A 14,670-nucleotide genomic window follows, 5' to 3' on the forward strand; every position below is an offset into this window, starting at 1 on the left:
AGGTAAATCTAGCCAAGGGAATAAAGAAAGTGCTGTAGAAATCACTGCATTTGAGACAGTTATTATCTGTTGGCTCCTGTGCAGGACTATTGGAAAAGAATCACGAAATTGCAACTACAGATAGATTTCACTTAATTTTGAAATAAACTGGGAAGTATAAAAAGAGATGTCAGAGATTTCAACATGTTTAGCTGGGGTTCAGATGACTTTGTTTAATAATTACTTTGGTAAAAATCGTAGTTTTCATTGCACACACACCGTATTCATTACATAAATTAAATTCCATGTCACATAAATAAATAGTTACAAAATTCAGGCATAAAAGCAACTCTTCTGTTATCTTTTTCAGGGCTATTTACATATAAATTATTTCTTGGATTATTTCTCAGGTACCCATATTTGATCTCATATATTTTATAAATCGTTCTTATGTTGTTTTTTTCTTATAGGAATATAATATTTGGTCATGTCATTCATGTGTCAAAATCACTCTAATGACCCTCCCCTATCTCATTGAAAATAAGATTCTATATAATAATCCAGGCCTGACATTCTCTGCCAGCACTCCCTTTCCCAAATCTACTCCTAACTCATTTCCTGTATGTCTCTTCTCTGATCACTGTGTACCAGCTACATGGACACGTCCACTGTTCTTCAAACTTGATAGGCATGCTCTTGCTTAATGCCTTTGGTGCTTATTTTTTCCTTTTGTCTAAACACAATTACTGAAGTATCAATGTGCTTCAACTCTTGACTTCCTTCAGGTCTCTTCACAAATGCCACCATATCAGAGATTCTGCCCAAAAGCCTCCAGAAAGGCATACAACCTAGTAATATATTGATTTTAGTCTGGTGAGAGCCATATCAGATTTCTGCCCTACAGGACTGTAAGATAATAAAATTCTGTTTTTTTAAGCCACTAGGTTTGTGGTGATTTGTATGGTAGCAATAGAAAAAGAATATGAAGATACAGACAAATTGACCTATAGAAATGTCACCAAAATAGCAAGCTCTAGAAGTTTTGTGAAATTTATTTTCTATTTTCCAGAATTCTATTGTCTTAACAAAGTTTCTAAAGTAGTTGCTACTTCCTCGTTATTAGGTCCATGCAAAACGATATAATCAATGTAATGAAATAGTGTGATATCCCATAGGTTGGAAAAGCTATTGATATCCCTGCAGATAAGAGTATTACAGGACTGTGGAGCTCATATAGCACAGAGGTATGACTGTGAGGGTATATTACTGATCTTCCCAGGTGAAATAAAACTGCTTCTGATTTTCTCTTCTAGCAGGAATAGAAAAAAACAAATACATTTAAAAACAAGTTAATTACATTGGAACATTTCCATCACAGGAAGCGCACCATTTCATTCTTATTCCAGATAAAGATCTTCCTTCCTTGTCTGCATTTTTTTTCTTGTAAAATCATGATTCTTAAACTTATGGAATGCCTTAATCAGACAAATCCATTTAAAAACCCAAGAGCTCAGTGACTATATACAAAGTGTCATAGAATTGTGTTGATTTACTCAAGTAATGAAATCATAATTGGAAAAGTAGTTGAAATCAGAGTCACCAAGTGATTTAAGTCTACTCATCTTAAAATAAATAGTAAATGTTCATAATGGGCACAAAACATGAAAACAATGTTGCATGTGAATTCTCAACAAAGAGCTACCTCATTAGAAGATGTTCTTAATAATAAAGTGATTAAGATGACCCATGGTAATCATTTTATTTTCTGCAACTCATTCTGTGGTCATAGCCATTATTTATGACTATCTCTTTTTCCACTAGCCGTTTCTTACTACGTCTGTGCTCAGCAAGCACCCCAGGTGTATATGATTTCTTGCCTGGTGGGGCAACCTAATTTAGAAGTTATGTAACATCCTATACCCTACACTTTCAAGGTATTGCCTCCCAAATGTGCTTTAAAAGTCCATTACACAATTCTCAGAGTGGTGGAGAATGTGGTAATGTCAGTTAATCCTGTGAATAGGCATTCCTTGCTATATTTCATTTTTTATACAGCATTCTTTGATCAGAGAATAAATTTCTTGGTCAGAAGCAACCCTGTATGGAATTCAATGTTGCATGAGTGACTCTCAGAAGAAGCTGGTACACTTCATCAGAGTTGACATTTGACTCAGCATTAGCAGAAGGTAAAGAAGGAGATCAGGTTAGATCTGGGGAAGCTGAGGTTTTGGATTTAGCCTTCACCAAATAGGGGAGGTAAGAGATCAGTGACAAGACACACAAGTTGCCTCAGGGACTGGCACCTTTTACCAGCCTTCAAAGTGAAGAAATGTGGCTCTTGCTTTTTTTTTCCCCACACTTCTAAATACAATGAAATGTGTCTTTTGTAGCCGATGCTAACCAGGAAAATAAGATTCTGGGAAACATGTTTCTGTGTTAAGTTGACACAGGACAATATTATATTAACTTCTTTTATACTTTATTAATATGTAACTTTTCCTCATTTGATGTTTCTGTATAGAAAACACAGTGTCACGTGGACATGCAGAAGATGGAGTGAGTTTGTTAAATGGATGACAAGTTTCCTGGTCCATGGATCAAATAAGGGACCACGGAATATTTTCTGATTTACAAAGAAGGCCAAGAGAACCACCACTGAGTAGTAATGTAGAGTAATACGACTGCTCTTGCAGTAAAAACTGTGTTGTCTTAAGGCAAATATTAGCAAGGTGAAACTTTTGGAAGCAACACAAGTCTGATATTCCCTCAGAAAAATCCTTGAATTTCATTATTTGAATTTATGAACATTTTCTTATGACTAGATTGAATGATATATTTTAAACATTACTTAGAATCTGATAAGGGACTTTCTGTAAAAGTATTCATTGAGGGAGGGTTCTCATGAGAAGGTCATGATGGATAGAACAGGAATAAAACGCCAAACAAGAATGTAATCTCTACTGAATTCCACCTTTAGCTAAAACCCATAAGGAGCTCTAGAACACAAATAGAACCACAGAGATGAGCCCAGGTTGAGGCAAATGCGGCTCTGGTAAACCATTAGCTGTGGTGTGGCCTGGAGGTTAGAGTACCTGGCAGGGAAAGGTAGCTGTCCTTTGGACACAAGTAATTTTCTGGAGAAGGGGAACAGCAAGTTCTTAGTCAAAAATCATAGTAGTTAAGAGATACGTATGCCAGCTTAGTAAAGAGAATCTAGGTAGAGCACCCACAGGGCATTTGTGTTTTGCATGGTTCATAATACGTAAAAACGAAACAAAACAAACCTCTTAGAGAACATTCCCAAATTCTTACTCTTATATTATCTGCTATAATTGTTTTCCCCAACACACACAGATCTTTTGCTGCCATGATGGTACTTATTTTATTATCATTATTCCCAACCTGCCCCATCTCCCATTCAAACTCTATTTAACCATTTCCAAGTCCTAAGTTCTTGACATACAAATCTCCCAACTACACACATGGAAGTGTGGCCTGTTTTCTACTCTGACTGCTTTCTCCTGTGAAAAGAAGTCATTCAAACACTGGATAATTCATTTTCCATCCTACTCAGTTATATTGAAGGTCACACAGATGCAAAGTGAGTTGTGAAGGATCTGGAAACTGACACTAGGAGTGGGTAATGGTCTTAGTTCTAACTTATCTATTTTCTCTGTCAAACCTCAGGAGGTGTGGGTGCATTTTCTTCACATCCTCCAACTTAGAACAGGCTTTGCATTAAAACCCGTCCAGTTAATATTTGTTAAATCTACAAAATCCCTCAAATATGTGAAACCTCAGATACAATGCAGTCGTGGAAAACTCTGATTAGGCACAGACCTCAAAAAATGAACAGTCTGTTCCTTTATGCAGATCTGGAATGTGCATTCATTGGTTGTTGCTCTGTTGTGGCAGAGTAACTGTTGACTAATTTAAACCACAAAATGTCATAGGCACATGTTAAGTCACATTTGTGTCTCGATATTTTGCTCCTGATTTGTTCTTGCACATGTTGAGATCCTCAGGATTGCTGGGTGTGTTGTTGTCTCCTTTGCAAAGAACAGGTTTGTTTTGTTTTCCCCTATCTAAAAGTTAAAAATATGCTCCTGTACCCATAACCCCTACCTGCCCCCATCTGCTCCAAAGATGTAGTATGAGCTGAGCTTCTGAACTCCAACGTTATTTTGTTTCATCATATGCGTAATCATCCTGAAACAATTTGTTTTCCTCTCTTGAAAAACTGACTAGTCATATTGTGTTGCTGTAAGGTGTAAGCAGAAAAAAAAAAATACAATTTTGGTAAAAAGAACTTTTAAATTGATATGATTTTTCCATTATATTTTCAGTTACTAGCTCCTTGACTAGTCTCCTTGACGAGTTTAAAATAAGGTAAAATTTCTCATGGGGGAAAAACATACAAACATTTAAATCCCTTTCATATTTTAAAACAAGGAAAGATAATGCTCTTTTGAGGACAGATTTTAAATGTTTAATTTTATACATTTTAATGATGTCATGTTTTGTATTTGAGAAAAATAATCATATTATTATATATAAGGTAAGAAGAGCAATCCTTTGAAAGAAATATTCTACTATATTATTGACCTCTATTAAAAGGCCAGCTTTCTTTGTAATACATTTCTTGCCTTTGAAAGGACTGATCTGTGGTAACAGAAAGGGTTTTTAACTGACAGATGCTTTTAATCTAGGAAGGCCATTGCCCTCATGTCAAAAGTTTTAACCCTTTGCAACACAGAAGACCAGTGGTTGAGATGTCCAGGTTTTTGTCTTCTGTTCTCCTCTCTTAATTGCCTTTTCCGAACAGATTCATTTGCTTTGTCTTAAGAGTTACTTCTACATAATTAACAAGAAAATATATTCCAATTTCTTCTCCAGGTTTTGCTTCTAATTTTCACCTCCATATTGGATATCTCCAATTAGGGCTCTCACTACTATCTAAAATTCAGGTTTTATTATCTTTTCCTGTCAAACTAGTACAAACCGTTCATTCCATAATTTCTGCTAATAACAATCATTAGTTGCCAGTTATCTAATATTAAAATCTTGAAACAATTTTTTTTTTCCTCTCTATCCACTCTGAAGGCCAGTTGATCTTTTTCACACTCTGTTTTTCAGATTTATTTACTTTCTAATTTCAGGGACTTCATCCTCACAATTTTCTCTCACTTTATATCTGAACCTCATCCTCTACCCTCATTTCTAAAATCGAATCTATCCTGCATTTCACTGTAATATTAAAATTCTTAGTTTCACATCACATTCCCTGTATAGAAGGTTTTGAGGAACTCCATAATCTAAACTACGGGAAGAAATCACGTTTGTACTTAAAGAGTAAAGCCTTCCAGCCTGTGTGTATTATTCTCTTTTACCACATTATCTACCACTTCTTGCTAGTGAAAAATTCCTACCTCCAACCAAGTTAAAATTTTTTTGTATTGTCTCTCTCTCTCTTTTTAAAATTTTATTGTATATATTTAAGTTATAAAACATAAATGTGAAATATTTTCTAAATGTTGAGTAGACAAATATTGAAAATAAGACAGTGATTACCAGGGGCATAGAAGTATATGAATCCCTTGAATTTTCTTTTAAACAAAATGTCATGTTATCTTGTGAAGTTCTACAAATGTGCAAAGTTTTACAAATTTTATCTTAATAATAACATCAATAATAACTAGTTTCAGGGTTTAACTTCATTAAATTCTGGGACAGTGCACTTTAGATAAAGGGGCTATTTATCTATTTTATATGTCATTACAAAGGATGAGTAGTTAAGTTCTTGGATTGCTTGGATATTTTGTACTTTTTCTTAGTATTACTAGCTTCATTTCATAAGTCCCAGAAATTTCCTAAAGTCACACAGACAGGACATTAGTGCAAAACCAAGAAATGTTTTTTTCTCTAATGTTACTTTGTTTAAGTTATCCTCCCACTACCATATTGGTTGCCATTCACACCATTTATATCTATTGCTACCTGAGAACACCTCTCAATTTGCAATCTCTCTGATTGTTGTGGAGCAGAGGAACTGTGCTTTGCCCTAATTTAGCAAAGGGTTAAGACAAGTTAATAACTAGGGGCATGGGAACAGATTATCTTGTTTTTGAATCTCAGCTTTGCTACCTACGCCAAATAAACTTGGATAAATGACATAAAATTGCTGAGCTTCAGTTTTCTTATTTCTAAAATGGGGATGATAATGATAGCTATCCCACAGCCTGGATTATGATGAGTGTTCAATGAGACAACACAGTGCCTGCATCTAATAAACATTATTTTTATTGCCATTCACAACTGGCAATGGGGAGAGTAGTTGAGAGAGTGAAATCTATTCTCAAAGAGTTCTCTGTATCCCAAAGGCATTTAGATTTTAAATCTGAACCATAGATGATGCATAATAAAATGAAAAAACACATAATAATGCAATTTTAGGTACTCTAGTCAACCATTATACCAATTATTGCATCATGTCAACTGAGTTACCTGCATTCTCGTCATACATGGCCAGTCAGGAAATTTGTGATGGTTAATTTTGTTTGTCAACTTGACTGGTCCACAGGGTGCCCAGACATTTGTTCAAACATTATTTCTGAGTGTGTCTGTGAGAATGTCTCTGAATGTGATTAACATTAGAATCTGTATGCTGAGCAAAGCAGATTGTTCTCCCTAATGTGAATAGGACTCATCCAACCAGTTGAAGGTCTTAATCCAACAAAAGGATGGAGTAAGAGGAAACCTTGCCTGCCTGATTGTTGAACTGGGACATCCATCTTCTGATCTCAGACTGGAAGTTAAATAATTTGCTTTCCTGTTTCTCAGGCCTTCTGACTCACACTGGACTGATACCATCAGCTCTCCTGGATCTCCAACTTACTGACTACAGATCTTGAGAATTCTCAGCCTCTGTAACCATATGACACAATTTATTGCCATTAACTGACAAAATTATTGGTTGTGTTTCTCTGGAGAATCCTGACTTACACTTACACAATGACATCATAATACATCTGCCCGAAGTCAACTTATACTGATTAGTATTTGACAATGTGCTATGTTAATGTGTTAATCGTATGTATGTGTATAAGTTTACTTAATTCTCATAAGGCAGCCATTCTTTGCATATTAGAGAAGTGGCTACCAAAGCCTTGAAAGATTGACTTTTTGAAGGCAATACTATTGGCATTTGGTGTCTGCGCACCACGCTCTTTCTTCTGACTCCAACATGAGCCTAGCTTTAAGAAAAGAAGCTAGCATTTTCAAACAGAAAACAATTATTCTCTGGTTTGAGTGACCATTTTTCTAATGACAGCTCTTCCTACAGCTCTACTGTGAACTTCGTTAAAAGGGGCACATGTGTCCAAATTAACTCTTTTATTGCTTGGACATTTTTGTACTTTTACTTAGTATTATTAGCTTAATTTCATAAATCTTATAAGTTCAAATAAAATACTATTTTGAAAAGTCCAGAAATCTTTGCCTAAATATTAGCATCTTCTAAAACTATAAGATAATTAGTAAAAGTACTCACTTGAACTCTTAAATTTTTGTATATGACCCATTAATCACATCTCAAGATTTTTCTACCTTCCAGGGAGATAATCTGGGGTTATAGTTACAATAATGTCAAGAGCAGTTCTCTGGACATTTTCAAAAAATACTGGACTATTCTGATGACAATTTGTAGGTGTGTGTCTATACTCCCATTGACCAATTTATGAAGTTAAACCAAATCCAGATAAGGCAGTTCAGGCAAATTGTCTGCCAGATGCTTAAGGAGTTACGTGACTCTGACTTGCCAGAGTTAGCAGAAGAAAAGGAGGAACAAAGTAGTCAAAATCTTATCTCAGAACAGCCAAGAACATTCCATTCACCAGAGGTCAACGCTTGACATTCAGGGTCCTGTGCTTGGGAGGCCTTTTCTTTTACTACTTGTAAACTGTCTTCCATTGCTGAAGTCATTTTTTTTTCAGTTTTGGTTTAGTTGTTCAGGGCAGGACACTGTGCTTGTTTTTAGTTTATTTTGTTTGTTTTATCTTTTTAAAATAAACAAATAATTCTGTCTTAAGATAATACAGATAAAACACAAATTCTCAGAGATTCCTCCCTTGGTATTGACTACTCACATTGGGCCTTTATGAAACTTCTGTAGATAGCCAGATTTTTCTAAACCCATCTATTTTTTACTTATCAAATGTTATCCCTGTAATTCTGTAATTTATGTGGCATAGGGTTTTAAAGGCTTAATTTATTTGCACTCAAAATGCATAACGTATTTGGGATACTTTTCCTTCTTAGATTGCTATGACCTATGAATAATTTAGAAAGCTATTAAGTAGTGCTCAGCTTTACTAGCTCCAGAGAAGAAAACATTTTTATTAGTCATTGCCACCAGCATTGGAAAAGTTCAATAGTATCTTCCGGATTTATACTGAAACCATGGAGAGGTAGATACGATCCTGGATATTCATGTGGTCATTTCTTTAAAATGTCTTGTCATTTCCTTCTTTCAACTAAGAGTAACTTTAGATAGATAGATAGATACATAGATACATAGATAAATACCTACATGTGTATGTGTGCACATGTTTAAAGCCTTGAGAATATGGGAAACCTTAGGAAGAGTTCTAATGGTGAACTGTAGAAATAAGAACATGAACTGTTACTCTGGACTCTAACTATGCTTCTGTAGCAAGATATCTTTTCTATTCCTGGGCATTGACTCCTTCAATGATGCCAAGTTGACGGCAAAAATATGAGGGTTTGTAATCAGGAAAGAGCAGTCAGCACTATTTTCTAGGTATTCTCTTGGGACTATGATGTCTTCTCTAGATATAAAGAGATAGTAAGAAAGTAGAAAAAGAAAGTAAAACTAAGAAGTAAGGATTTTCAGCCAGTAGCTCCCTAAAAAAGACTCTGGAACATAATTTGGTATGCCAGTTAATATTTTAGCATTATTCATTTGACAAAATTCATGGAGCAATGAGTACATGTTGGTATTGGGAATATAGTAGTGTATCATTTGAGTCAAGTTCACATATGAATTCCAAAAAGCCTAATGTTACAATGACTTAAGTAAGATAGACTTTGATTTCTAGTTCATGTAAAAATTTGGCTTCTTCTGTCTTGCTGCTATTTTAGTTTCATTGCATGACCATTGGCAAAAATTTCATCCATGATGACTGTATTCTGACTAATGGAAAGAAGAAAGAAATAAAGAAAAGGCAACCCTCTTCCCCAATCCTTATCTTTATAAATATTTTCCACAATGCACATAGAACACTTTTACTTGCATCCCACAGGCAAGAACTTAATAATATGGCAACAAGAAGTACAAGGAAGTCTAGAAAATGTCTATTCTGAGTGTCCATGTTTCTAGCTAAACATTTCCTAAAATCTTTGAGGAAGTCAATTTGTTTCATAAAGGCTCATGGAAATTAGGCAAATGGATTTTTGTTGATACATGAGCCAGAAATCTAGAGGAAAAAATGAATGCTACTGATTATGGCATATTTGTGGCAACCAGAATTCAAGAGTGATTGTAGCAGAGCAAGGCCACTAATGCAACAGCATTCTCTAGAGTTTCTTTTTCTAGAGCTTATCTTCTCTGTCAAAACCTTGGTGAACTCTGGAATGTGCGAATGTAGTTGATGAAGATATGATTTCCTGGCATTACTGATGATGACATTTTACTCCTGCAAAGGACTGAGATGCATATCTCAAGGAAGAAAGATCTAAGATAGTAGTTGACTTAGAGATCAGTTTAAAGAAATAGGGTTTCTAGCCCTCTAAGTTAATCCTGATCTACTTATTAGATACCTCTTGACGTAGTTAGCCAGTACTTTGAGTCAGTACAAAGCAATATTTTATTCCTATATTTTAAGATGTGTATAAATTAAAGAAACACAGAACATTCTGGGTTTTAGCTAAAATCCTATCTACATAAAACCCAACTTAAGACCAAGTTCAAATGTGTTTTGGATTGGGAGCCTTGTCACTTCCAAACAAATCAACCACATGTAAGTGACAAGGTATGTATCAAGGCTCTGTATGTATTTACATTTTTATTTCACATATTCTCCAGGTAAACAGAGGAAATATTTTTAGTTATCAGATTGGTGTTTAAAGGATGTTAACAGGGATAAAATATTAATGAAATATTGCATACTTTGAATATGTTGCCATTCATAGGATTGCATCATGCATATTAATAGGCATGTTTGACTCTTTCAGTGGGATAATCATTCAAACATATTGACTGAATACCTAGCATCTGCCATATAAAGGTACTACATTGAGGGTTAGAGGTATACATTGAAATAAAATATATTATTTGCCTAAATAAAGTTTAGAGTTAAGTTGAGTAAAAGGGAAGATCCACTAAATGCCAAATTAGTGAAGCAGATAATAAATGAAATTTGTAGGAATCCAGGTAAATAAAAGATTACTTTAAAGATGGGGGAGTAGGGGTTCAAATAAAAACTATTTCTTGATATATTTATTGAAGGATGGGCAGAATTTAAATAATTTTTAACGTACACAGTTATTTTAAGGTAAAATAAATTATTTTTAAGTACTTTGGATATAATTATTCTCTAGGTATAATACTTGAAGTCATGTTTATTTTTTGAAGGGAATGTATAGTCCAATTTTTTTTGTAAGTAATGCAATGGTGTGGAAAGCATAAAACCCCAGATCAGTTGAATGGGTGACTTCCATACTGAGTGATGTTGCAATAGGGCCCAGGTCACACTTTTCATAAATACACCACTCTTTTTGTGTGATAAACTAGGAGTGTTTTGAACCAGATGAGTCTTTCCTTTAGTGCATAGTGTCTACCAAGCACTCATGGCACAGAGTTTTATTAAGGAGGCTAATTAACATAAAACAGGATATAACAAACAATAACTCATTAGCTGGAAAATGAAATTGATATACGAATCCCTGGATCCACCAGATTCTATTGTTTTGACCTCTGTTTTACCTTGCTCACACTGAGTGAATATGGGTTGGTTCTGTCCTCCCTGGACCCACTGCAGGATTATGAAAATCCATTTACTACTCTGTTCAGTTAATAACCAGTTCTTCAGTCAGCCACAGTCACACATGCGTGTTTTGCTTCTTTAGATTACTTTGATGTGTGCTCACCATAGGTAGAAAAACATGAATAGTTTCTGCAAAGAGACATTTTTAGTCTCTATTCTGTGCTGAAATCCAGAGTCTTTGGTGTCATTTCTAGCCTCTATTAAAATATTTTATTCCATAACCAAAATATAAGCTCCCCCTACTCTATGATATTTCCTGTGTCATATCAAGTTTATAATTATCAACTCTACCATGGTTAAACTGTATGCTGTTAATAAGTATATGAAGATTGTCAAGAAGTATATTAAATTCTTAAAGATTTCCATAGTTAGATTCTAGAAAAGCAGAGATCTTTCTGAAATAATAAATTGTTTGGGGCTGGGAGCGGTGGCTTATGCCTGTAATCCCAGCATTTTGGGAGGCCAAGGCAGGTGGATCGCCTAAGGTCAGAAATTCAAGATCAGCCTGCGCAATATGGTGAAACCTTGTCTCTACTAAAAACACAAAATGTAGCCAGGTGTGGTGGCGGTTGCATATCATCCCAGCTATTTGGGTGGCTGAGGCAGGAGAATTGCTTGAACCAGGGAGGCGGAGGTTGTAGTGAGCCAAGATTACACCATCACACTCCAGCCTGGGCAACAAGAGCAAAATTCTGTCTCAAAATAAATAAATACATAAAATAATAATAACAACAATAATAAATTGGGTGTAGGCAACCTTAACATTTTCCAAATGAGCACATCTGATTTGTGAAAATGGCTTGATTCTTCCTTATGAAGAAAAAGTGAAAGATTTTTTTTCTTAAAGACATATATTAAAGTAATTTTTGTGTGTAAAATATAAAATTGAATGTAAATATCTGGGAATACATATACATGAGACTGCACTGGGGGTCTTAACACACTGCATGGCACAAAATATATAGAACTAAATAGACAGTTATGCTAAATTTATAGATAAAGTCTAATATAAATTTTCTCACCACTCAAGTTGGTACGTATCTCTTCAGAACACAAAATCCTCCTGGCGAACAAAAACAAATTTTAGAAATAAGCAAGGCCTTTTTTCTAAACATTAAATAACTTTTTTGTTTGTTTGTTTTTTGAGATGGAGTACTCGCTCTGTTGCCAGACTGGAGTGCAGTGAGGGATCTCGGCTCACTGCAATCTCTGCCTCCTGGGTTCAAGCGATTTTCCTGCTTCAGCCTCCCAAGTAGCTGGGACTACAGGCACCCACAAAGACACCCAGGTAATTTTTGTATTTTTACTAGAGACAAAGTTTCAGTATGTTGGCCAGGTTGATCTTGAACTCCTGACCTCATGATCTGCCTGCCTCGGCCACCTAAAATGCTGGTATTAGAGATGTGAGCCACCACACCTGGCCTACTTTTTGTATTTTTAGTAGACACGGGATTTCGCCATATTGGCCAAGATGGTCTCCATCTCTTGCTCATGATCCACTGGCCTTGGCCTCCCAAAATGCTAAGATTACAGGAGTGAGCCACTGTGCCTGGACTGAACCACTTTTAACAAGGCTAAGCTTATGTAAATGAGATAATAAAATAAAAACAGAAAGTTAGTATAAACATTGAACGTTGAATTTTGCATTTGTATCTTTTCAATTCACATGATTTATTTTATTCTCTCTTCTTAACAACAAAATCATCTCTTTAACTCTCGACAGTTGACTAAACCTATGAATCATTCTGATTTAAATTTTGACTTAAATTTGTTATTTTTTCCACATCTTTATTGAAGAATAATAGACAAATAAAATTATATATAGTTAAGATGTATAACATTATGTTTTGATATACATATATATTGATGTACATTTACAATGATTACCACTAAAATCAAGGTAATTAACATGTTCCCACCTCACACAGTTACCGTTTTTGTGGGAATATTTAAGATCTACTGTCTTAGCAAATTTTGAGCATATAATACAGTATTATTAACTATAGTCAACATGATGTACATTAAATCATCAGAACTTATTCTGCAAACTGCAATTTTTTACCCTTTAACCAATATCTCCTTATTTCCCCCATCACCCTGTCCCTACACCATTCCACTCTCTGTTTCTATTAGTTTGACTTTTTTATACTCTATGTACAAGAGTATTTGTCTTCTGTGACAAATTATTTCAATAGCATAGTATCCTCCCAGTTCATCCAATTTGTCACAAATGGCAGAATTTTCTTCAGCCTTTATTCATCATACACTGTTCTTTAAAAATCTACCTTTATTCATTCATTGATGGACATTTAGCTTGAGTCCATGTCTAGACTACTCTAAATAATGCTGCAGTGAATATGGGACTATAGACATCTCTTCAAGATTCAAATTGTATTTATTTTGGGTATATACCTAGAAGCAGAATTGCTGGATCACATGGTAGTTCTATTTTTAATTTTTTGAGGAACCTCCATACTGTTTTCCATAATAGCTATAACAATTTACATTCCCACCAATAGCATAGAAGGGTTCCTTTTTCTCTACATCCTCATCAACAGTTGTTGTCTTTTTGATGACATTCATCCTAAAAGGTGTGAGATGGTATTTCTTTGTGGTTTAGATATACATTTCCCTGGAGGTTAGTGATGCTGAGCATTTTTTTTTTGTTTTTGATGCTGAGCTCTTTTTTTTTCATATACTTTCTGGATCTTTGTCCATTTTCTTTTGAGAAATGTCTATTCAGATTCTTTGTCCTTTTTTAAATTAGTTTATTTATTTTTGCTATTGAGTTGTTTGAGTTCCTTATGTATTTTGGACATTAATCCCTTATCCATTAACAGAATATTCTATTAAATAGTTTTGTCTTTTAACTTTTATATTAGAGTTAAAAATGATTTATCTATCACTCCAGTGTTCAAGTATTCTGAATTTGCCTATATTTTTGCCTTTAAGATGAATTTTATACTATCATATGTTGTCATTTTCTTACTGTTCTTTTGTTTTAACTAGAAGACCTCCCTTTAACATTTCTTGAAAGGTAGGGCTAGTGGTGATTAACTTCTCAGCCTTTGTTTGTCTTGGAAAGTCTTTATCTCTCCTTCATTTTGATAAGATAGTTTTTCAGGATATAGTATTCTTGGTTGGCAGGTTTTTGTTTGTTTTATTCAGCACTTTGAATATATCATCCCACTCTCTCTTGGAATTAAGATTTCTGCTGAGGAATCTGATGGTTTTATGGATATTTTCTTATAGGTAAAGTCACTTCTCATGTGCTGCTTTCAAAATTCTTTCTTTGTCTTTTACTTTTCAGAATTTGATTATAATGTAACTTGGTAAAGATCTCTTTAGTTTTTATTTATTTGAGCTTCATGGATATGGATGTTTATTTTCCTTTACAGATTTGGTTTTTTTAAAAAAATAAGTGTCTGCCCCTTTATTTTTCTTTGCTCCTTTTGAAACACCATACTTCATACATTCATTTGCTTGACAGTGTCTCATAAGTCCTGTAGGCTTTCTTCACTCTTTTTATTTTTTCTTCTTTGTGTGTCTCTGACTGGGTAATGTTAAATCACCTGTCTTTGAGCTCACTGATTCTTAAGTCTGGTCTTTTGATCAAGGCTGGTGTTGA

This window comes from Colobus angolensis, unplaced genomic scaffold, assembly GCF_000951035.1.
Source record: "Colobus angolensis palliatus isolate OR3802 unplaced genomic scaffold, Cang.pa_1.0 Scaffold257, whole genome shotgun sequence".
NCBI classification, from domain to species: Eukaryota; Metazoa; Chordata; class Mammalia; order Primates; family Cercopithecidae; genus Colobus; species Colobus angolensis.